Below are 25,268 nucleotides of genomic sequence, written 5' to 3' on the forward strand. Positions count from 1 at the left end.
TTACACAAGCTTGTGATTAACGATAAAGAACTGCTCCAAGACCAAACTAACAAGCTGCACATGGACTCCACCAGCAGGTCCTTCATCTACATATAAATCATTTTAAGAAGGAACATGATGACCTTAGGATTACTATTCATTAATGCTGATGCGCTACATATTCAGTGTGGCTTTGTGGAAAAATGAGCTTCAGATGCCAGAAGAACTTATTGTCCCTAGATGATAAAAGAGAAAAGGTAGTTAAAAGCTCATAAGGTCCTATAATCATACTCAACTGTACATTAAAATACAAATTCATGGTGTCCTCCTACTAAAGGCTACAGTATTCTTTTCCAGAAAGCAGACCTTATTGACCAGTTTGCTTGCTTACATTTGCCAATGGTAGTTACCGCAAAACCCCTGTGATCCAAATAGACATACTGCAGTTGGTGGTTATAAAGCTAGTAACGAATCTGCATTTCCTCAGAAAGAGGATAAAAAACAGGATTGACTTTTTCCTTCCTTTTTTATATACCAATAATGTTTTATAGGACACCTCCATAAATATAGGAGTGAAGAGTACAACATTTATAGTGCTTGCAGTCTTTTCCAACCAGTGCCTTAAAGAGCAAGTCGGAATCAGGCTCTGGATGGCTCAATTCAAAAGAAGGACATGGCTGAAACAAGGTTTTGCACTGGAAGAGCCACAAGCAGTAGCTCTGCTGTAAACTGATATTCTTCAGCATGGTCTAAAGGCAACAACCTTTTGAAATATGTAAAGGGTATTTGTAAAACTGGGTGGGCCTCTGCACCTTAATAGTTTGAATTCTATTTGGAAAGCTACTACCTCATGTCAACAATTAGGTTAAGGTAAAATAAGGTGTGCAGTGAAGGTCATTTAATATAACAAATTATGTTTCTTGACAAAAACAGCCTGAGGTTATTCAGACCTGTAACAGGGCGAGGAGCACAGCTGTACGAGGAGCACAGCTGTACAATGATTTGATTATTTATTTGAGAACTGGGGTCTCCCCCTCCACCCCTCTGTTATGTTGTGTTTGTTTATTTATTATTTAGATATATAAATTAGATTGGCAGCTTATCCTCTGCCAGTTGCTAATTTTAAAACTCGTGCAGATTGTGGCCGATAATGAGAGAATTGATAGTTAACCCCTCGGTCATAGTAAATAAAATCCTGCAGCTCTCTGCACTCTGGGTAGGTGTACGGAGGAGAGTACAAGAGCGAGAGGAGAGAGAAATCTAAAATAATTTATAGGTTCCATGAAGGCTGCTGCCCAGCCGGATATGTGTTTTGTGTTAGTGATTTGTGTTTTGTTTCAACCTTTTCTTTTGTGCTCTGTGAGCAGTGTTTCTGTTTTAAATATTTTATTTATTTTTTGTTTTTTAATAAAACGGCAGACCACGCGTCTTTTGAACTGCAGTACTGCCTATTTGTTTTGCTTCCTGTATCTGGCCTGATGTCACTGCAATGCCAGCCTGTCACACGTGGTGCGTAACGTGGGATCACCAGCACCTTCTGGAGGCAGGCCAGAAAAGGTACTGCAGAAAGGGGTACTGCAGTTTTTTTTGTTTTGTTTTTCATGTGGATTGAGAAGAGGAGGATGGGATGGAAGTCGCAGCAGTGACAGAAGAGAGGTGAGAGGAGATGGTGGTCATGGGACTCCATCTGACTGGGACTCCTCCTACTGGGAGGATGAACAGGAGCAGTGGAGGGCTGAAGGGGTAGGGAGTTTGGGCATGACCGGCAGGACTGCTCATATGAAGACCCCTGCTTCTGGAAGGTCTACTCAATGGGGATGGTGCATCAGGATGGTTTTGGCTGCTGGAGCAGCAGACCCTATCACCTCCACAGGCCAAGAGAGAGAGGACAGTGAGGAGAAGGAGGACACTGACCTGGAGTGGGAGGAGCCCGAACGTCCTGCGCCTGAGTGGGAGGTCCACAGCCCAAGAGGGGGGAGTCGGTGCGTCCACAGCCCAAGAGGGGGGAGTCGGTGCGTCCACAGCCCAAGAAGAGGGAGTCAGGGCGTCCACAAAATCCAAAAAGGGGAAGGCTGCACATCCACAGCCCAGGTACCTACCAGCAGAGGGAGAATACCTGCTGGTTCCTCCTCCACTGCCATAGGAGGACTGCTTGAGCCTGTGGCTGCCTGCTGCTCCGCGTCGCCTGAGGCTGCCTGCTGCTCCGCATTGCCTGAGGCTGTCTGTGTTTCCTTTTATCCCCTAGGGTTGCTGAAAGTCCCTGTGAACAAGCTGGCTTTGGTGGTGATGTCAGACCAGAAATTAATACACAGCACTGCGATGAAAATAATGAATGTATGTGCTGCTGAGGAGTTTATTATTACCAGAAAATAAAACCGTTGTACAAAAACAGGATACGGCACTTGAGCCAAAATAAATAGACAAACAAAACGTACTAACACTAAACAGACAAGTGGACGAAACAAGTGGACGAACACTAAACAAGTTCCTTGCTGGCACTTCCAGCACACTGTAGCTTTTATGCAGCCGTATTGCTAATCAATCATTCAATTGGAATCTCGGTACAACTGCACGTGAATTAGTACACTCCCATGTCCACACACTAGATACTTTTTAATCTGCACATGAAGTGATGGGCAATCCTCTTGCCTAAATACAAATATATTTTAAATCACTCGTGTTACACAGACCCATTTATATCCTGTGTACCAATGACTATACATATACCAACTTTAACACACTGCATACAACATAAAACACAAATAAATAGCTGAGGGGCACACCTGGCCTCAACGGCCACCGCCCCCCTTAAAAACCCAGCAGTCCAGGTCAAAGTCTTGTGCCGGGAAGGGAGGCTTCACTGGGCCCATGGCTGAAAATGTTGTCAGCTCTCCTGCCGGCAGTGGCACGGCTGACAGCATGGTGGTCCACTCCCACAGCGGAAAAGCTGCTCTGTCCCATTGCACCCCTGGCAGCAGAAAAACTGCCAGGGGCAATGCTGTCAGCAGACCTGCTGACAGCTTCCCGACTGACTCATTCAGCCGGGGCAGTCCTGGCAGCGGAAAGGCTGCTGGGGTTGGTGGTCTCCAGACCTCCTCCCCCTTCTTCCTGGCCAACAGCTCCCACTTGTGGGGCTCCAGCCACAGTACTTCCTGCAGCAAAAATGCTGCCGTGAGAGCAGGTCTCCTGACCTCCCCCACGATCTCCGGCAGCGAAACTGCTGCTGGGGTTGGCGGTCTCCGGACCTCCTCCCCCCTCTTCACAATTAATTAAAAAAGAGAATTAAGAATTTGTAACTGTGCTGGCTTTTAAACAAGCACAATACTTGTTTTTTTGTCCACTGTTTGGTTTCGTTTAATCTGTTTTGTCTGTCTATTTATTTTGGCCAACGCGTTGTTTGTTTTGTTCAGTGTTTTGTTTTCTGTTTAAACCTTTTATTTTATTTGTGTTAATAAAACACTGAATGCCTCAATGTCTCAGTTTCACCCGCAGTTGCTGTGTGTCTTGCATTCATTTCTTGGCCTGACGTCACCCCAACAGCCAGTCTGTTACACAGTATAATTATTTTTTAGTAGGGGTACAGTGACCCAGTTATCAGAAACCCAAATTAGGTAGATGAATTCATCATGAAATAAAACTGTCCTAACAGAATGCAAAGCGGCACGAAGGTCCTCAGACTTAAAAACAAATGTAAAAAATCTTAATGATAGCTGACATTATTTTACTTGGCACAGCTTAAGTTTTTTTTTGTTTTTCTTCTTTAATGCAAACAATGATTTTTTTCATCTTTTACTTTGATGCGCCGCCCCTCATTGGGAGATTTGTGCATTTTAAATATGATTTAGATGAGTTTCTCCACCACTAAACACATTTTACTACAATCTACAACTCTTTCTAGACTGATGAGCATCAAAACTGTTTTTCTGAGGTCCTTAGAGATTTCATTTGATTGTGGCATGAAGTGTTTCCACACACCTGTATGGTAAAGACTAAACTCACAAAGTTTCTGATCTTTATATAGGGTGGGGCCTCCCACTGAAGATCTACCTAATTATTTAAATACCTCATTCTAATTATCCCCTTAATTGAGCTGATAAAACCAGGGGTTCTTTCACATATCCTGAATCTTAATTACTCATTGTTTATCTAATTCATACATCATTTTGTTTCAAAAGACATGGTATTGGTTAATATAAACCCTTTTGGATATTTAAGAAAAGACTAGTTTTGATTCAAGAAGGCTGTCATGGTAAAACTATTTCCATAATTATCATTGGGGTTGTGTTCCACAGACCCATTTATGTCCCATGTACCAACATTAACACACAACATACAACACCCATGTACCAACATTAACACACAACATACAACATTGAAATACACACAGGGGTGGGGCAACATTGCCACGGGGGTTCAAAAACTTTTTCTCAGCACTGTATTATAATTATGCCTCACTCTATATGAAAAAATGAATTACTTTAACAGTAATTAGAAAGCCAACACAGAACAGGCCTATGGCAAAGTGCCCCGCCCCTGGTCTATTTATTTGTGTTGTATGTTGCGTGTAGTGTGTTAATGTTGGTATGTTGTAGTTGGTACACAGGATATAATATGAGTTATGAACAAGAGTGATTAAAATGTATATTTGTATTTAGACACAAGGATTGCACAGCATCACGTGCAGGTAAAATGTAATTATATGCAAGCACAGGGAATTGAACTTTATTAATTCACGTTCAGTTGTACTGAGACTCCAATTGAATGATTGATTAGCAATAGAATTTCGGTACAGCTGCATAAAAGCAGCATGTTTTCACTCATTCGGGGTTGTGTGTTCATGAGTGGAGAACGGGTGTGGAGAGGAGTTGAAAGAAAGAAAGAAAGAAAGGAGCAATTGCTATGTCATGCTGGAGGGCCAACACAGTATTTATTTGTTTAACATTCATCCACTTGATTTGTCTATTAGTACGTTTTTGTTTACCTTTTTATTTTGGCCGCAAGTGCCGCGTCCTGTTTTGGTGTGCTGTTTTCTGTTCAAACCTTTTATTTCTGTTTAAATAAACACTTTCCTTACCCTTGTGTATTTCAATGTACTTTTCAGCACAGCCAAATAAACAATCTTGTGATGTTGCCATTTGTAACAACCTAGCTTGTATAGTATGTTAGAGCAACCCCTGAACATCCACTGTTCTAAAAATGCTCTTTATTGTAAAGAACTGCATACACTTGTGATAGGATGCAGCCTGTCTTTGTGTGTTTTTGTGGTGTTTAGAGTGTATGCGAGTCTGCTGTGTGGATCTGAGTTAATGAGTTTGTGTGAAACGTGCTGCAGTTGATGAGGTGCGAATTGCCCAGTTAGCTGCAGCACCTGTATAAAAGGGAGTGGTTGGGAGTATAGAAGACGAGAGAGAGAGAGAGAGAGAGAGAGAGAGAGAGAGAGAGAGAGAGAGAGAGAGAGAGAGAGAGAGAGACAGACAGACAGACAGACAGACAGACACTGACTGACTTTTAAGATCCTTTATTAAATCATTGCAATTAAAATCCATTAAATAACAATAAGGTAAAACACAACGTAATTAAGATACATGCTGGCTCCAGAGAAACCTCCCCAGGCAAAAGCATAAATCCTAAAAAAACAATGTTCTCCTTTAAAAACAGATTTTAACCAAATAAAAGGATCATAAAATGTAAATAAACAAACAACCCTATATCAAAAAAATCTAAACGGTGCTTTTCCTGTAAAAACAGATTAAACCCAAAGTAAAAACACTGTAAAATAATAAAACCAAATAAAATTAAAACTAGAAGTTAAACAGCAGCTCTCCCTCCTCACTCAATGAGCACAAGGTGTCTCCCACACACCACCTCTCCTGAAGACCCTCCAGGTCACTGACTATTTTAAAAATAATTACAATCCACCATTATCCGGCTGACTACTAAAATACGAAAAAGTCTGACAACATCTGTTAGTCCTGCCTCTAAAATTTTATTTTTCCTGGATTTTAAAATGGCCAATTTTGCCTGCCCTAAAATAAAGTTAATTAAAACACTCCTACTCCTTGTTTTAAAACTATAGGGGAACCCAAAAATAAAAATCTCCTTGCTGAAAATCACTCCAAGAGCTTGCAGGAGCCCCTGCAGGAGGTAAAAGAATGACCCCAGCCTGACACAGTCACTGAACGTGTGGAACACGGTCTCCTCCTCCCCACAGAAACAGCACTCAGCACTGTTGCTGGGGTCCACTCTGTGGAGGAACCTGCTCTCTTGGTGAGGGGCTGTTTGTACAACACCCTCCATACCGGCTCACTCTCTTCTGCTACCTGTAAATGACTTCTCCATTTTGTGTCCACAGTCCCTCTTAGCTGTTGGAATGGACTGTTTTAACATGCATCTCATACAGTTTTTTCCCCTCTGCTGTGTGGAGATCTATAGTTCTAACTCTCTCCACTTTCCCTATTCTCACTCCATCCCCGTCCTCCTCCTCACCTATACTGGGGATAAAAAAACTGTAGGGAAAAAGGGGTCCCTTCTCTGATCTGACCCCCTAGCTAGCCCCTCTCCTAAAGCCTCCTTGAGCTTCGGGGAGAGAAAGTTCTTCAGCTCATTTATCATTCTCTCAGCCAGCCTCTCCGAGCGCCAGCCCAGCCGTCTGACCAGCTGAGCTGCTGAGATCCAACTGGGGTGGCCGAACTCAGTCAAATGAACCAGTCGGGTTACTCCAGCCTTAATAAAACTGGCACACAGCACCCCCGACTGAAAAAACTGAATGGGAAAAAGGGGATTAAAGAATAGGGGCTCCTCTAGTAATGACTGCTCCGTCACTGACCCTTCCTCCCTATCCACTCTGACTATTTGCCACATTTTGAAGATATTAACATAAAAAGAGGGGAAACCTGTCTTGTCTAGCCTGACAAAATCAATTAAAAACAAGTTCCGATCTAGCCCCATTCCTCGTTTTCTTCTTAAAAAATAAAAGGCTATCTCTCTCCAGTGAGCACCTTCCTCAGCATACAGGAGCCTTTTCACTGCCTGCAGTCTGAAGGCTGCCACTCTGCTGGCAATGCTGACCAGGCCTTGCTCCCCTTCATCAGTGGGGAGGTACAGAACTGCCGGCCTCAGCCAGTGTCTCCAACTTGCTTTATAGTGACACCCAGGTCTGGTTTAAAAAGCACCGCTACTCCCGCGCTGGTGCTGGAGCCGTGACTGAACACACCCTGCCCTCCCCACTCTGACAGCCAGACCGCCTCATTCTCCTACTCAACGTGCGTCTCCTGCAGCATCGCAACCCCAGCCCTTTTCTGCTTTAAAAAATCAAATAACTGTGCTCTTTTAAAAAACTGTCTACAACCATTAACGTTAAAAGAAATAAAAATAGACTTCTCCATGGCAACTAAAATATTTAAGACCATCAAGTTAAAACAAACACTAAAATAAAAATGTCGTATTATAAAAATCCATTTTAAAATGCTGTTTTCGATTGTAGCAACTTCTTTACAGTCTGTATAACTTTTTCTAAACGGTATCTCTTCTGCTGATCTAGCTCCTCGAGCGTGGACTTCTGGAGGCTACAAGCGCAGAATGTAAAAACAATTTAAAATCAGGAAAAATCTTTTAATGTCCACTCCCCTCTTACCTTTGGTACTGTCAAGAAAGTTATTAATATACTGTAATGTATATAGTTTTTTCCTGACGGGTTGGCTATCAGGGACATCCGAGATTAACGAGGAATCGGAGAGCCCCTCGTCATCCGACTCATACAAGCCCTCAATTTCCTCGCCGACTGCCCCGTCTTCTTCAGCGGCCTCGTCGCTCTCCACAGCCACAGCTTCAGCCTCAGCCTCATTACCCCCTGTTTTACTAACTATCTCGTAGTCAGACTGAGCAGTTCTGTACTGCTTTGTTCCTCCGGGCAAGGTGGCACAGCCATTGGGGAAGACTTCCCAGCGACAGCGAGTGGAAGCGACAGCGAGTGGGAGAAGTACAGGCGTGGAAAAGTACAGAGCAGTTTCGAAGCAGTTGGAAAGCAGGTTGACAGCTGCAGAAGAAACTAAACTTCAAAAAAAAAAACTCAACATGGTCTTCAAGCCTGTAATCTGTGACACCTGCTTGATGTGGGAAATCCGAGAAAACCCAGTGGAGCTAAACCAAGTGTGCGTAAAGTGCCGCGCGATCCAGGATTTGCATAAACTAGTAAGTATGCTAGAAATGGAGCTGGAGGAAGTGAGACAGCAACAGGATCTTGAGGAACTGGCACACCCACAATTCATGGAAGTCTGCATCACCCCTAACAGACTGAAAGCCACCAGGGAGATAGAAGGTCAGAACAGCTGGGTTCAGGTAGGCAGAAGCAGGGAAAAAAAGAAACTTCGTCAAACACAACCACCAGAAATCAAAACAACCAACAGATTTGAGTCACTTCAGAATTGTGATGAGCAGAACCAACAACAAGAGAATGAAAGGAACAACATCCAGGACCCTATTGACAGTGGTGACCAGACAGCAAAAAAAAGGGAGGTCATGATTGTTGGGGACTCCATATTGAGAAACACAGCAAGTTCAGTTCGCAGTTTGGACCCCCTTACTACAACAGTGTGCTGCCTTCCGGGAGCCTCGGTCAAGCACATCACTGAAAACGTGGACAGGCTCCTAGAACGAACAGGAGACGACCCGGTAGTAGTCGTCCACATCGGTACAAACAACATTGGAAGAGACAGACCAAAATCCCTGCAAAATAAATTCAGAGAGCTAGGAAGGAAATTAAAAGAGAAAACCAAAACTGTGGTATTTTCTGGTATACTACCCGCACCTTGCAAAGGACCATATGGACAGCTGGAAATAATTAATCAAAACGCATGGCTGAAGACGTGGTGCACACGGGAAGGCTTCACCTATCTTGATCATTGGACCACATTCTACAACGAGGACTATCTGTATAGACGGGATGGACTGCATTTAAATAACAAGGGAACTAGTCTACTCGGAGAAAAGATCCTCGAGCAGGTTCGGAAGCATTTAAACTAGAAAGGAAGGGGGGAGAAATCAACAAAAAAACAGAAGGGAGACCGCATCAAAACAAGAACAACAACTCAGGTAAGACAACCATTAAATGTATTTATCTAAATGCTAGAAGTATCAGAAACAAAATTCTAGAACTTGAAGCTACTGCACTAACAGGTAACTATGATGTGATAGGTGTTACAGAAACGTGGTTATCTGAGAGTGATGGGGACGAATATAATATTTGTGGGTATACACTGTATAGGAAAGACAGGCAGGACAGAAGAGGAGGAGGGGTAGCGCTATACATAAGAAACAGTCTTGAAGCCCAGGTGTTAAACCTGGACAAAGAAAATAAAGCCGAATCAATATGGGTCAGAATAACAGACAAAAATTCAAAAGGCATAATAATAGGAGCATGCTATAGACCGCCAGATTCAGACGGTGAGCACAATAATCTGTTATACAATGACATTAGAAATGTGTGTAGCAAAGGAGAAGCCATACTAATGGGGGATTTCAACTTCCCCCAAATAAAATGGGAAAACCCGGTGGGTAGCGCGAAGGATGAAATAGAAATGGTGGAAATGACAAATGACTGCTTCCTAACACAATTTGTGAAGGCACCCACTAGAGGGGAGGCATGCCTTGATTTAGTCTTTTCAAATAACGAAGATAGAATAACTAAAACAGAGGTCAGAGAACCACTGGCAAACTCAGACCATAACATGGTCTCATTTGAAGTGTTTTTTAAAACCCCAAAAAAAGTAAAGACTAAAGTTTACAATTTTAGAAAAGCAAACTATGAAGGTATGAAACAGAGACTAACAGAAGTAGATTGGAGTAAAATAGAGAAAACACCCACAGAAGGATGGTTGTTCTTCAAAAATGTAGTACTAGAGGCGCAAAACAATTACATCCCTAAAGTAGACAAATCTAAATGTAAAACTAAATTGCCAAAATGGTTTAATAGATCAATTAAAAAAAAATATTCAGCGAAAAAAGGCACTTTACAGAGCATTAAAAAAGGACCAAAAAGAAAGTACGCAGAAAGAGTACACGGAACTGCAAACGCAAGTCAAAAAGGAAGTTAGAAAGGCCAAGAGAGAAATAGAAATGAACATTGCTAAGGGAGCTAAAACCAATTCCAAAATGTTTTTCCAATATTACAACAGCAAGAGAACATTCAAAGAGGAGATTAAATGTTTAAGAGATACAAATGGCAAAATCGTAGAGGAAGAAAAAAAAATAGCAAATATGTTAAATGATTACTTTTCACAAGTTTTTACAAAGGAAGATACTGACAACATGCCCCACATGTCATCCAGTTCCTATCCAGTTTTAAATAACTTTAGCATAACTGAGGCAGAAGTGTTAAAGGGACTAGGAGCTCTTAAAATAAACAAATCCCCTGGGCCGGATGAGATCCTCCCAGTAGTACTCAAAGAAATGAAAGAAGTAATTTACAAACCGCTAACCAAGATCATGCAGCAGTCTCTTGACACAGGGGTGGTACCGACAGACTGGAAAATTGCAAACGTAATACCGATCCACAAAAAGGGAAACAAAACTGAACCAGGTAACTACAGACCAGTAAGCCTGACTTCTATTATATGCAAACTTATGGAAACTATAATAAGATCCAAAATGGAAAATTACCTATATGGTAACAGGGTACTGGGAGACAGTCAACATGGTTTTAGGAAAGGGAGATCGTGCCTAACTAACTTGCTTGATTTTTTTGAGGATGCAACATCGATAATGGATAATTGCAAAGCATATGACATGGTTTATTTAGATTTCCAGAAAGCTTTTGACAAAGTCCCGCACAAAAGATTAATTCTCAAACTGAACGCAGTTGGAATTCAAGGAAACACATGTACATGGATTAGGGAGTGGTTAACATGTAGAAAACAGAAAGTACTGATTAGAGGAAAAACCTCAGAATGGAGTGTGGTAACCAGCGGTGTACCACAGGGATCAGTATTAGGTCCTCTGCTATTCCTAATCTACATTAATGATTTAGATTCTGGTATAGTAAGCAAACTTGTTAAATTTGCAGACGACACAAAAGTAGGAGGAGTGGCAAACACTGTTGCAGCAGCAAAGGTCATTCAAAATGATCTAGACAAGATTCAGAACTGGGCAGACACATGGCAAATGACATTTAATAGAGAAAAGTGTAAGGTACTGCACGCAGGAAATAAAAATGTACATTATAAATATCATATGGGAGATACTGAAATTGGAGAAGGAATCTACGAAAAAGACCTAGGAGTTTTTGTTGACTCAGAAATGTCTTCATCTAGGCAATGTGGGGAAGCTATAAAAAAGGCTAACAAGATGCTCGGATACATTGTGAAAAGTGTTGAATTTAAATCAAGGGAAGTAATGTTAAAACTGTACAATGCACTAGTAAGACCTCATCTTGAATATTGTGTGCAGTTCTGGTCACCTCGCTATAAAAAAGATATTGCTGCTCTAGAAAGAGTGCAAAGAAGAGCGACCAGAATTATTCCGGGCTTAAAAGGCATGTCATATGCAGACAGGCTAAAAGAATTGAATCTGTTCAGTCTTGAACAAAGAAGACTACGTGGCGACCTAATTCAAGCATTCAAAATTCTAAAAGGTATTGACAGTGTCGACCCAAGGGACTTTTTCAGCCTGAAAAAAGAAACAAGGACCAGGGGTCACAAATGGAGTTTAGAAAAAGGGGCATTCAGAACAGAAAATAGGAGACACTTTTTTACACAGAGAATTGTGAGGGTCTGGAATCAACTCCCCAGTAATGTTGTTGAAGCTGACACCCTGGGATCCTTCAAGAAGCTGCTTGATGAGATTTTGGGATCAATAAGCTACTAACAACCAAACGAGCAAGATGGGCCGAATGGCCTCCTCTCGTTTGTAAACTTTCTTATGTTCTTATGTTCCTCTTCTGGCATCGGTTGGGGTTCGCCTCTGCTCTCCGCAACTTTCACGTCGGGAGACTGAGTCTTCTCTCCGCTGCCCACAGACACTAACTCAGAGTCCCGCTTTATTTCTCCTTCTTCAGACCGTTTGCTTTTCTTTTTCTTTTTTTTCACTGCCATTTCAAACTCCTCGTTTTTGTCCAGCTTCTTCTCCTGAAAATATATATATTTTCTGTGTTTTATGTTTGTATATATATATATATATATATATATAATTGCAAAAGCTTAGACTCTCCTGAATCACAACTCCCGCGCTCCACTCACCACCTGGCTCCTCCCACAATCCCACAAACCGAGAGAGAGAGAGAGAGAGAGAGAGAGAGAGAGAGAGAGAGAGAGAGAGAGAGAGAGAGATATGTTTTGTGTTTAACTTGTTGTTAATAGTGTTTTGTGTTTGTTCTTTTTATTTGGCCTTTGTGCCTTTTGTTTTGTGTATTATGTTTAATTAAAGTCTTTTATTTTCCCTGCACTTCCTGACTCTGAGTCTCCTTATCCTGACCAGCCTGTCACAACTTATTAGCTTTATTTGATACACCTGCTTTTGTAACCTTTGTATAACTAAGCTAGTTGTAAAACCTGGAATGGTTTAACCTGCAATGCAACAGCAGTTACATTTCCATTCACAACTTTAATCAAATTCTTAGATAAAACTTGAGTTCTCTCTGATGAAGTTATTATTGGAAGATATTACTATATACTATACCTACTATAATATATTATTTATTTCCATCCCTGTGCAAGTCTGACTATTATGATAACAGTTGCATTGACTTTACCATTGCAGACTCACTATGTTTACTGCAAAGTTTGGCAGGTACTGGGGAGCATGTGCAGTAGAACACAGATTACCGATGCCTCCTCCTTTGTAGCATGTGCTACTCATCAAGGAAAAGCCCATGCCAAAGACAAGTGTCCGGACATTTGGGTCAAGATTAAAGGCTTTTCTGAATGAAAATGTATCAGTCCCACATAAAGCAATGTGTGAAGATTCAGAGTGGGAGGCTGGGCTTGCTGTCAGATATTTTCTAAGCTGCCTCAATTAGATGGTGCTTAGCTAGCGACTGACTTCATCCTTAATTGCAGCTATGCTGTAGCCATATTACATATCCCCCTACCAATTCACAACTGGAGCAGCCAACACGATTAAACAGGATCTGGGCCAATACAGGCTGTAAAAGACATCCAGCACTGAATCCCAAGCTTTTGCAGATAACCTTGCCCAGTCAAAAAGGGTACAATGACCACCAGCAACAAATCACAGCAGCTCAACACCAACAGAGAAAAAAATGAAACACCTGCAGTTTGACACACACTTCTATATAAATGGGCTGCACTTCCTTTTTGCTGGCCATCTTCAGTTGGGGTAAATTACTGTTTTTTTTTTTTTTTGTTTTTTTTGTTTTTTTTAATTCCAATTCCTTTTTAAAATCAATTGCCAGTTCCAACTCCCATTCCCTTTTAAGCAATTAAACTGGCTTCAAATTAAAGCAGTTGAACAACTACAGCAATAATTATGTCTCAATCAGCAATTCTAATTCCCTTGCAATAAAATTGGAATTGAAAAACAGGAATTGACCCCAACCCTAGTTGGCTTGGACAAAACAGCAGATCACTGCTGTTTCCAGTGAAGACTTTGCAGCAGTTTTTCACTCCCAGTGCATGAAGAGACAGGTATCATTGAGCAGTGATCACGTATCCCCTCCATAGTCATTGGAACACCTGGATGACAGGTGATGTTGGGTCAGTGCTATACGGGCTGCTAATGGAGGCCCTACAATCTGTTGAGTCTAATGTTTGACCCAATCAATGTTAAAAAGTTAAACCTCCTCCCTAAATGTTTGAAGTGTAAGGGAATAGTTAACATAGGTGCTTGTGGTCATATGGGTATACACAAAATTAGCTTGCCTAATAATTACCATATGATTATTATTTTTTTATTATTATCACTAAATGCTGAAATTAGCACTTTCAAATCCAATATAAAAACAAATTATATCCCGGTGAAATACTTAACAATGTGCCCTTTCCAATCAGATCAGCAACAGAGGAAGAAAAAAAACAAACTATATATTTTTTTTCACCACCAAATAGGAATATTTCTACACCCAGCCAAAAATAATTCTCTCAAATTATTTGACAATAAAGGCCGGTGATCCATAAACATGTCACTAATCATTGCAATCACTTGGGTATAAACATCTGCTTTTTATATCATGTGCTGGTACATTCTGGAACCCTTTCACTGCATTTCATTGGTTTAGTGAAAACTGTTGTCAAAAACGTAGGTTTCCCATATATTAGAAACCACAAATAAAAGAAACTAGTGCCTCTCACGTAAACTTTGAGTGGGGTTTTTCTTGCTTACCCAAGGGAGAAAATTTAGCTTAACCCTTTGTCTGCCTAACAGTTATTATTAAGCTGATTTTTATTTACCATATGTGTTCAAAATTATAGACCCTAGGCAACTGTCTGCCAATATTTATAAACCCATAAAAGATGGTCACGCACTCTATGGCATCAAATCATTTTGGAAATTTGGACATTCAACAAAGGTTATTTTGGTTCAAATTATTTTAGCATTGCCAGAATTAAAAAATAAATAAATAAATAAATAAATTTAAGCCACATTATAAAATAGCTTTCAGGATAATAAGAACCTTTTTATCCTCGAGCCTTGGGGCGGCTAAACTTGTAAAAGGCACAGAATACTAGACTGCTCCTTATTCCCCAAGGGAGAAATACCATAAAAGAGTATTTCTTTTATCCATTTCAGTTTTACTGTACAATGAATTCATTCATTTAGTTGATTTCATTTAGTTTGCTTCTAGACCTTACTTTCTTTTCCGTTTTGTTTCCTGAATTTACGTTTCTGTTCCTTCCCTGGAAAAAGGTTATTTGTTTTTTTCTTTTTCTGAGTATGCGGGTGTCCTGTGGAAACACAACAAGCATGATCTAACCTGCTCCTGAAGAATAACTAATGTATTTAAAAGAAACAGCCAGAAGCATCACTCCAGGAAATGAGGAAACTGTACCTTGTAACTCATGGACCTCTGGCCTGTGATATCTGAACCTTGAACTGAGAAACAGAATTTCTAAGGCAACACAATATTGCTGCTCCGTGAGCATTAGGATTGGTGTCAATGCATGATAACAGGCAGAATTTCATAATATTTTCTATCGCCTTTCTTATCCTTGAGCATTCCACTGGTCTTGATTTTATGCTACTAATAATAGGCTGCAATGTGTCTTGCCCCAAATCTTTGCCTATTTTGTGAATGTTCTGTACCAGCAAATTGTCTGATTATGCTCAGACCTTGTTATAGCACGTATGTGTTCTGTATTTAAATACTTTAAATATCTGTTGCATGCTTTATGTCAGAGTTTCTCAAACTGGAGGTCCAGACCCCAAAACACTGACATAACTTTAAGATCTTTAGCATTACATTACAGCACACTCAATCATTAACAATAAATGGTGTAATATTAAGCCAGACCTCCTATTGTGTTTATTAAGTGTTCAGGTGCTTGTGTATATAGTTGCTTATAAAGTGCTAGTCAAAAAACATTTTCAAATATACCGTTTTTTTTTTTTCATGTTTCAAACGGTTTCTCAATTTGCCGCAATCCTTGGACAATGTTATGATTGTCCAAGGATTGTGGCAATAATGTTATACCGAACTCCATTGGTGAACTCCATTTGTTTGCAAGCACTTCCAGCTCCTAGAACTGCATCCTGTTGGCTGCAAAAGGTAAGATGCATTTCAGACAGTAACGTGTGTTTCTTAAATGTCTACATACTCCTGAAGAAGAGACTGAAAGTGGAACTTAAACAAACCAGCTGTTATTTACAAATCAGAGGATCCTACAAGTAGACGGTACCGATACTATGTTTTTTATGCTTTGCTCCATTTCTGATGGCAAAATTTAATCTTAATTCACACAGAATGACCATCTTGAAGCAGAAACACACAAGTGACAGGCTTGTTGTTGATTTAAACACTTCCACCTCTGGGGGTCTCATATGTCTTGGTTTCATTTTATAATCTGGTTACTTATTTTACAGTTGAGATATTTGGTCAAAATTAAAGTGCATGTTATATTAATTAAAAACTACTTTTGCATTTATTCCCAAAAACCATTGCTGCTCCTATTCAACCCCCCTTACAAATTAAGACTGAATAAGTGGTTTTTGAAAAGGATGGCAGAAACCAGTAAAAGACTGAACAGTCCTGAAGACAACCAGTAGCTGGTTCCACAACAGGGGCACAAGGGAAGAGAATGAGTGAGCACGGGAGGAAGGAGTGTGAAGAGAAGGAGTGAGCACGGGAGAGGAAGGAGAGTGAAGAGAAGGAGTGAGCATGGGAGGAAGAAGAGTGAACAGAAGGAGTGAGCACGGGAGAGGAAGGAGTGTGAAGAGAAGGAGTGAGCACGGGAGAGGAAGGAGTGTGAAGAGAAGGAGTGAGCATGGGGAGGAAGGAGAGTGAAGAGAAGGAGTGAGCAAGGGAGAGGAAGGAGAGGAGTGAGCAGCAAGGGGAGGAAGGAGAGTGAAGAGAAGGAGTGAGCAAGGGGAGGAAGGAGAGTGAAGAGAAGGAGTGAGCATGGGAGGAAGGAGAGGAAGGAGGAGTGAGCAAGGGAGAGGAAGGAAGTGAGAAGGAGTGAGCACGGGAGGAAGGAGAGTGAAGAGAAGGAGTGAGCATGGGAGGAAGGAGAGTGAAGAGAAGGAGTGAGCAAGGGAGAGGAAGGAGTGTGAAGAGAAGGAGTGAGCACGGGAGGAAGGAGAGTGAAGAGAAGGAGTGAGCATGGGAGGAAGGAGTGTGAAGAGAAGGAGTGAGCACAGGAGGAAGGAGAGTGAAGAGAAGGAGTGAGCATGGGAGGAAGGAGTGTGAAGAGAAGGAGTGAGCATGGGAGAGGAAGGAGTGTGAAGAGAAGGAGTGAGCAAGGGAGAGGAAGGAGTGTGAAGAGAAGGAGTGAGCAAGGGAGAGGAAGGAGTGTGAAGAGAAGGAGTCAGCACAGGAGGAAGGAGAGTGAAGAGAAGGAGTGAGCACAGGAAGAAGGAGAGTGAAGAGAAGGAGTGAGTAAGGGAGAGGAAGGAGAAAGAAGAGAAGGAGTGAGCATGGGAGGAAAGAGTGTGAAGAGAAGGAGTGAGCAAGGGAGAGGAAGGAGTGTGAAGAGAAGGAGTGAGCACGGGAGGAAGGAGAGTGAAGAGAAGGAGTGAGCATGGGAAGAAGGAGTGTGAAGAGAAGGAGTGAGCAAGGGAGAGGAAGGAAAGAGAAGAGAAGGCATAACAGGTTGGCAAGTAGAGGGTGAGCGGAGAAGGCGAGAGGAAATATAAGCAGAGGGGTAGTGTGAGAGTAGGGGGGTTGGGAGAATACCAGATGAGCAGCAAAATTTTGAATATGTTGAGAGGGTGTATAACCAAAGCAGGGAGGCCAGCAAGGGGAGTTACAACAATGGAATCTAAAACGAACAAGAGCTTGGATCAAGAGTTGAGTTGAATAAGTAGATAGAAAAGGGCAGATTCTGTAGCTGTTTCTAAGAAAGAAGTGACAAGAACATATTACTAAAGAGATGTCTAGAGAATAGGAGAGGGGAGTCCAAAATACACCTAGGTTTCTTGCAGAAGGAGAAATATTGATAGACAGGTCAGAGGAGAAGTAGAAGGAAAGTAAAGGAGGTCCAATTTAGGAAGGTTGAGTTTGAGGTGAATGTGAATGTGTCCAATATGAGATGCTGAGAGGCAATCTGAAATGCAGGAGGAGATATGGGAGTCAAAGGAAGGGGGGAAAAAGTTCCTATCTAGTACATACAGTAATTTCATATGATATCGCATGCGGGGTGGGGGGAGTTTAGTCACAACCTGAAACATTTCCAAACGGGGGCCAAGCAAAAAATGTTTGAGAGCCCCTGCCTTATGCAGTACAGCATACATCTGCAAGGCTGAGAGATTCAAGAATGTCATGCTTCCAATAAAGACAGTTGTATACAGTCAATATGGTTAGATTAAATTGTTCCGATGTGCAAACTTAATCTCACTGAGATTGTATACATTCTGCTTGTAACAAACAGATGTAAGCCGTCAGCCAACCATTTAGCGTTCCCAGAATAAGAACAGGTTACTGCACCAAAAAAATATACAATTATTTGGTACAGAAGGTCCGTATGACTGCAAAAAAACGAATTCAGGATTCACATCGCTATGCAAAAAAAATGGTAGGAAACATTTATTAATACTCAACGGTACTTATAGAACGCTTAATATCCTCAGCACACATTTAGCTCAATATAACATATGTATCAGCGGCTAAATCGTGAGACAAATCAAAAGTGCAAGAACATAAAGTCAAAGTAAAGTTTTAAAAATCCTCTTTGTGAAAAGCAAAAGTCCCAAACCAATCGTTCATTAGTTTAATCAAGGAAATACAAAACAAAAAAAAATACATATCCAAAAAAAACAACAAAAAAATAATTGTAATCCACCCAGCAAGGTTGTAAGAAAAAAAGGAAGCTTTCACCCCAGTCCAGGAAAGGAAAATGTTGTCCGACCAGATGATCGAAAGTTGTTTCAGCTTTGAAGATAAATCCGAACAGGTAAGCAGAAAGTACAATGTAGAAAACAGCAGGTTTGAAAAAATAAGTCGGTCCTTTCAGAGTACAAATAAACAAACACTCTGGCTAGCGAAAAAAAAAAAAACCCAAAGAACCTAACTTAACTTCAAACTGTTTACATAAGAACATAAGAAAGTTTACAAACGAGAGGAGGCCATTCGGCCCATCTTGCTCGTTTGATTGTTAGTAGCTTATTGATCTCAGAATCTCATCAAGTAGCTTCTTGAAGGATCCCAGGGTGTCAGCTTCAACAACATTACTGGGGAGTTAATTCCAGACCCTCACGATTCTCTGTGTAAAAAAGTGCCTCCTATTTTCTGTTCTGTTCTTTGTCTAATCTCCATTAGTGACCCCTGGTCCTTGTTTCTTTTTTCAGGTCGAAAAAGTCAGAGAACAAAAAGATGAGCAATAAAGAAAAAAAACTATGAAATAATAAACTCCCCGAAGGGAAACAAAACCTCAGTACTAGCTCTCCTCTTCCTCAATCCTGGTGCTTCTTTTTTTAAAACAAGACTTCCCCCTCTCCACCAGCTTCATGCCTAATTACGTTATCTTAAAAGGGACATACACCACTAAATGCAACAAAGACTGTAGCCTGCATTAATGTATGTTCATTACAGATTTAAAACAAAACATGGTTTAAACTTTATCAAAGGGTATAAGAACATAACGAAATATTTTCCTGGCCAGGCGTAATACAAGTTTAATTAAAAACTGGCAAGTGATGCAATTCTAGCACAACACATTGTGGCGATGCCACATATTAATAGGTTTTTAAACATTGGCTTATGTGATCTGTACAACAGATAATTATTTTGGTGATCTTTTACTGGAACTGGAGTTGAAAGCTTAGTTTTTTTTTTTTGAAGAAAGTTGAGTTCTCTTTTCTTTTTGTGAATCCAATAAGCAGGAATTTCAGCTCAATGCCCAATGATTGTTGGTTGATCCTGTTATCCTGTTTGGTTCCTTCAGAAGTGATTGGAGCGGGAGCTACAGCTATCAAACTGTTGCAAGGGCCTTTGAATGTGCATCCGATGGCCAGTTCCGCTGGAGAAAATCCTGTGCTCTCTTGTTTGGCAGAATTAATGGCGAATCGAAATTCTGGAATCCATTGGTCCCACTGCTGGTGATTTTCACCAACAAATGACACCACCATAGGTTTTGATCATCCGGTTCACTCTCTTGATAAGATTCACCTGTGAGTGATAGCTAGTGGTGAGTTTGCGCACTACACCACAAGTCTTGCATATATCACAGATGAGCTTGCTGGTAAACTGCGGGCCCCTGTTCAAAACCAGATAGTGGGATGTACCCCACCTAGTGTAGATCTCCTGTGTGAGTACTCTGACTATCTTGGGAGTTTTACTGATCTCTTAATGGAAACATTTCAACCCATTTGGAATAGTAGTCGACAATAACTAAAATATAGACATTGCCCTTCTTGCTTGGAAATGGTCTCATGAGGTCGACACCCATTATCTCTCCTCGTTCGTGGGCTGAGGTGAATTGTAAGAATTCAGCTGGTTTACTAATGGGAGGTTTGTATTGTTGAAATGTAGTGCATTCTTTGATATGTTTCCTGGTATCTTGACAAACTGCAGGCCACCATGCATTCTCCATGATACGTAGGAGTGTCTTAAGGCGTCCAAGATGACCTCCAAGAGGGTTGTCGTGATAGTAATCCAGGAATGCTGAAGTCATACTCTGTGGTACCACCAACTGAAAATTGTTGTCCGCCATGTGTGATTGGTGTTCTTCTATACACCAACCCTTGCACGGTGGAAAAGGCAATCCGATCTTGTCTGGAAGGAGACTGTGTTGATGGTATTTCTATTGTCCATGATATAAGGATTCTTGGACTGTGTGGCCATAACTTCGTCCAAAGACGTCGGTTGATCCTTACTAATGGAGCTAGACTGGTTAGCACACACTAACATCAAACTAGAAGACTGCACAAGCACTCTTGAGAGAGCTTCAGGCCCCAGATTAGACTTCCCATCCTGTAGATTATGTTAAAGGTAAACTGTTGTAACCGCAGTGTCCATCTTTTGAGCCTGGATGATGTTTTTGGTGTATTAATGGCCCAAGGCAAAGCAGCGTGATCAGTAATCACTTTGAATATTATACCTTCCAGGTAATGGTGCCAAGTCTCTACTGCCCAGACGACTTCCAAACATTCCTTCTCCGAGATCGAATAACTCTTGTCGGCGCATTGAGGATCCGAGATGCGAGGGCAAAGACTTGTTCATTATCTTAAACACTCTGGACCAAAATGGCCCCTGCGTCCCACCTCACTGGCGTCTGTATATACTCTGAAAGGTTTGTTTAAATCAGGATGACTTAACACCGGAGAAACTTGCAGTCTTGCATTCTTTAGTTGTGCCATGCTATTCTAACAGTCCTTCATCTATTGCCAAAGTACTCATTTTTTCTTCTGATGGTTAAGTGGTGCTGCCAGATCTGCAAAATGGGGAATAAATTTGTGGTACCAACCCGCTAAACCTAAAAAACACTGTAAAGCCTTTAGGTTTGTAGGAACAGGATACTGCTCTGTGGCCCCCACCTTCTCAGGGTCAGCAGCAATCCCCTCTACTGATACAGCATGGCCCAGAAACTTAAGACTGGGTTGAAGAAAGTGACACTTTGCCATGTTGAGTGTAAGATTAGCTAGATGAAGCTTGCTAAATACTTGCCCAAGATCCTCAAAGTGCTTGGTCTTATCAGGTGAGTATACAATTATATCATCGATATATACAAAACAGCACTTTCCCCTTAACTCTCCCGGGACCTGTTCCATCAATCTCTGGAACGTTGCTGCTGCATTTTGTAACCAAAAGGGCATTACACAGAACTGGTAGAGACCAGATGGAGTGGTAAAAGCAGTCTTCTGTCTACTGGAGTCGTCCATGGCCACCTACCAATACCCCAGTTTAATATCTAAAGTACTAAATACTGCTGCTCCCTGTAGTGACTCTAATATGTCATGCACAATTGACATGGGATACACATCAAACTGAGTTTTTCCTTTCAGGCAGTGGTAATCCACACAAAAGTGACAAGTTCCATCCTTCTTTTCAGTTAAGACCACTGGTGCTGACCACGACGAAGATGATGGCTCCACAATCTTGTCTTCAATCATTTTTTTAAGATGTTACTGTATCAGCAGTCTTTTTTGTGGAGATATTCTATAGGCTCTACAACGTACTGGAAGCTCATCAGCAGTGTAAATGACATGCTTGGTTACGGTAGTCATGCCCAATTGGTCTGTGCACACCGATGGCCACTGCTTTTTTAATGACTCAAGGTCACATGGCAGACTATGATGTGTTTGCGCATTGTCAGGTATTTTCACCATGCCTTTTGTCTCATTGCACAGGACACCGTTGGATTCAGTGTTAAGTGCTTTGTCAATAAAGTGGGAAATAGCCATGTATACACTGACTGAAGATAATGTATCAGGAGCTCTTCTTACTTTCCACAACTGCCTCCACTCTGCAGACTTCAGGAAAGGATGAAATGAATAATTATTTTGGTGTTTAACTCCATACTGCTTTCCAACAATGTCAATTTTAGTACTGGTTTTACATAGAAAATCCAAACCAGTGGAAAAGCCAGGTGAATGTCATCCATAATATTGGTATTCAGAATCCAAAGTACTCCATGGAAGTTATAGACTAGATGCACCTTACCCAGGGCACCATGTGTTTGGCCATCCACCAAAACAAAAGCTGAATCCTCACATGGTATAAGGGTGTTTTTAGGTCTTTGTATCTAGTTCCAAAGCTGTTTCTTCAGCAGCGTGAATGTACACCCAGTGTCCAACAATGCAGGTCCATGCATATCTCTAATAGCTATTTGCCCAACCAGTAGAGTAAGCTCATCATGATGTTCACTCTCAGATCTTGATCTCTTGACATGCTGTACGACATTGATGTCAGCTGGTTTCTTTGGGTAAGGGCGAGCTGTCTTTTTTCTCAGTTCTTTCTGTTGTGACCTTGCTGTTAACTTTTGCCCAGTATTCCTTTTGAAAGGACCAGTCTCTCTTCACCATGGTACCTACCCTGATTAAATTCAGACACTGTGCTAATGGCTTCAAGCAGGCAGCTGGCAAGTTTAGGGTTGTTATTATTTAAAATTCGTCTCAACAATGTCTGGCTTCCACTTCAGACATAGCTTGGAAGTTGTAGGCAAAATCTGATGCATTCTCCTGGGCTCTGCTGTTGCGCAGTCAAGCTTCTGCTTCTGTTATAAAGTCTGTCAACAAAAATGCCTTTAAAAATGCAGACTTAAACTGTGACCATGATTTTACAGATGAACACTCAGCCAACCACCAGCTCTTTGCTGGACCTTTTAGAACTAGTGGCAGGGTTGCCATGATCTCAGTGTCCTCCATTGGTCTTAAAGCCAAGAACTTTTCACACAGGTCAATATAGCCAAGGACATCAATATTCTCATCTCCCCCACCAAACTCAGGAAAAGTAATTAGAATGTGAAGCTTATTTGAAACTCTCCTTCCTTCTGGTTTGATAAAGCAACCGTTGGGTTTTCAAAAGAAAAGGTGCCAGAAGGAATGTTACCCAGGTAACTAGCTGGAGCTAGCTTCTGTAGCTCCGACTCCCACACATCATCTCGTCATTTCAGACAGTCAATCACGGCCTTCTCCATTTTATAAAAGGTATCTTCCACAAAGCAAATTCACATATAGGTCCAAGTATTAAGTTTCATATCACTCAATTATTTCCTTTTTTTTCCTCAAAGAAAAAACACATTCCCCGTATGTAACAAACAGACCTAAGCCCTCAGCCAACCATTTAGCATTCCCAGAATAAGGACAGGTTACTGCACCAAAAAAATATATAATTATTCGGTACAGAAGGTCTGTATGACAGCGTAAAAACAAATTAAGGATTCACATCGCTATGCAAAAAAAAAAGGTAGGAAACATTTATTAATACTCAACGGTACTTATAGAACGCTTAATATCCTCAGCACACATTTAGCTCAATATAACATATGTATAGTGTATCAATGGCTAAATCGGGATATTTGTGAGCGGGCGAGTAAAAACTCCATACAACAAACAAAAGAAAAGTCAGAGAACATAATATAAAGTCATAAAGTCAAGTTCGAAAAATCCTCTTTGCAAAAAGCAGAAGTCCCTAAAGAATCGTTCATTAGTTTAACCAAGGAAAAACAAAAAAATACTTATCCAAAGAAAACAACAAAGATTCCAGGGGTCACAAATGGAGATTAGACAAAGGGGCATTCAGAACAGAAAATAGGAGGCACTTTTTTACACAGAGAATTGTGAGGGTCTGGAATCTACTCCCCAGTAATGTTGTTGAAGCTGACACCCTGGGATCCTTCAAGAAGTTGCTTGATGAGATTCTGGGATCAATAAGCTACTAACAACCAAACGAGCAAGATGGGCCGAATGGCCTCCTCTCATTTGTAAACTTTCTTATGTTCTTATGTTCTTAACAAAAAATAATTGTAATCCACCCAGCAAGGTTGAAGAAAAAAGAAAGATCTCACCCCAGTCCAGGAAAGGAAAATGTTGTCCGACCAGATGATCAAAAGTTGTTTCAGCTTTGAAGATAAATCATAACAGGTAAGCAGAAAGTACAACGCAGAAAACAGCAGGTTTGAAAAAATAAGCCGGTCCTTTCCAGAGTACAAATAAACAACACTCTGGCTAGCGAAAAAAAACAAAAAAACAAAGAACCTAACTTAACTTCAAACTGTTTACATGTGAAGAAAACGAACAAAAAGATGAGAAATAAAGAAAAAAACTATGAAATAATAAACTCCCCGAAGGGAAACAAAACCTCAGTACTAGCTCTCCTCTTCCTCAATCCTGGCGCTTCTTTTTTTAAACAAGACGTCCCCCTCTCCACCAGCTTCATGCCTAATTACGTTATCTTAAAAGGGACATGCACCAGTAAATGCAGCAAGACTGCAGCCTGCATTAATGTATGTTCATTACAGATTGAAAACAAAACATGGTTTAAACTTTATCACAGGATATAAGAACATAATAAAATATTTACCTGGCCAGACATACCATTTTAATTAAAAACTGGCAAGTGATGCAATTCTAGCACCACACATTGTGGCGATGCCACATATTAATAGGTTTTTAAACATTGGCTTATGTGATCTGTACAACAGATAATTATTTTGGTGATCTTTTACTGGAACTGGAGTTGAAAGCTTAGTTTTTTTTTTTGAAGAAAGTTGAGTTCTCTTTTCTTTTTGTGAATCCGATAGGCAGGAATTTCAGCTCTATAACAAATTTTCGAGCCCTGTTTTTTAGAAATTTGAGCTGTAGAGAGAGAGAGAGACATATTAGAACGAAATCCTGGCAGTGCAGGAGCTCAACATCCTAACATATCCTCTCTAAAAATTAGGGTGTTAGGTAATATTTCAGCAAGCTCTCGTAATTCACTCACAGCCTCAAACAATGTTAAAGCTTATATTCATTAATGGCAGGAAAAAAAAGTCATGTGGCTTGGTTCCCAAGATATAAGCTTTAATAACTCAACCCCATTGTTAATAGGTATTGAAAAGAGGAGACATCCAATTTCAAGGAGCAAAACAAGTTGGGGAACACATGGATGGAAGACCAATTCTGGTAACAGATTTGTTTACCAGTTTATTATTTATCAGTGAACCAACATGATCAAATATGCGATTTCTCGGGAAAACATAGTTATA

The sequence above is a fragment of the Polyodon spathula genome, chromosome 14 (genome assembly GCF_017654505.1).
Source record: "Polyodon spathula isolate WHYD16114869_AA chromosome 14, ASM1765450v1, whole genome shotgun sequence".
NCBI classification, from domain to species: Eukaryota; Metazoa; Chordata; class Actinopteri; order Acipenseriformes; family Polyodontidae; genus Polyodon; species Polyodon spathula.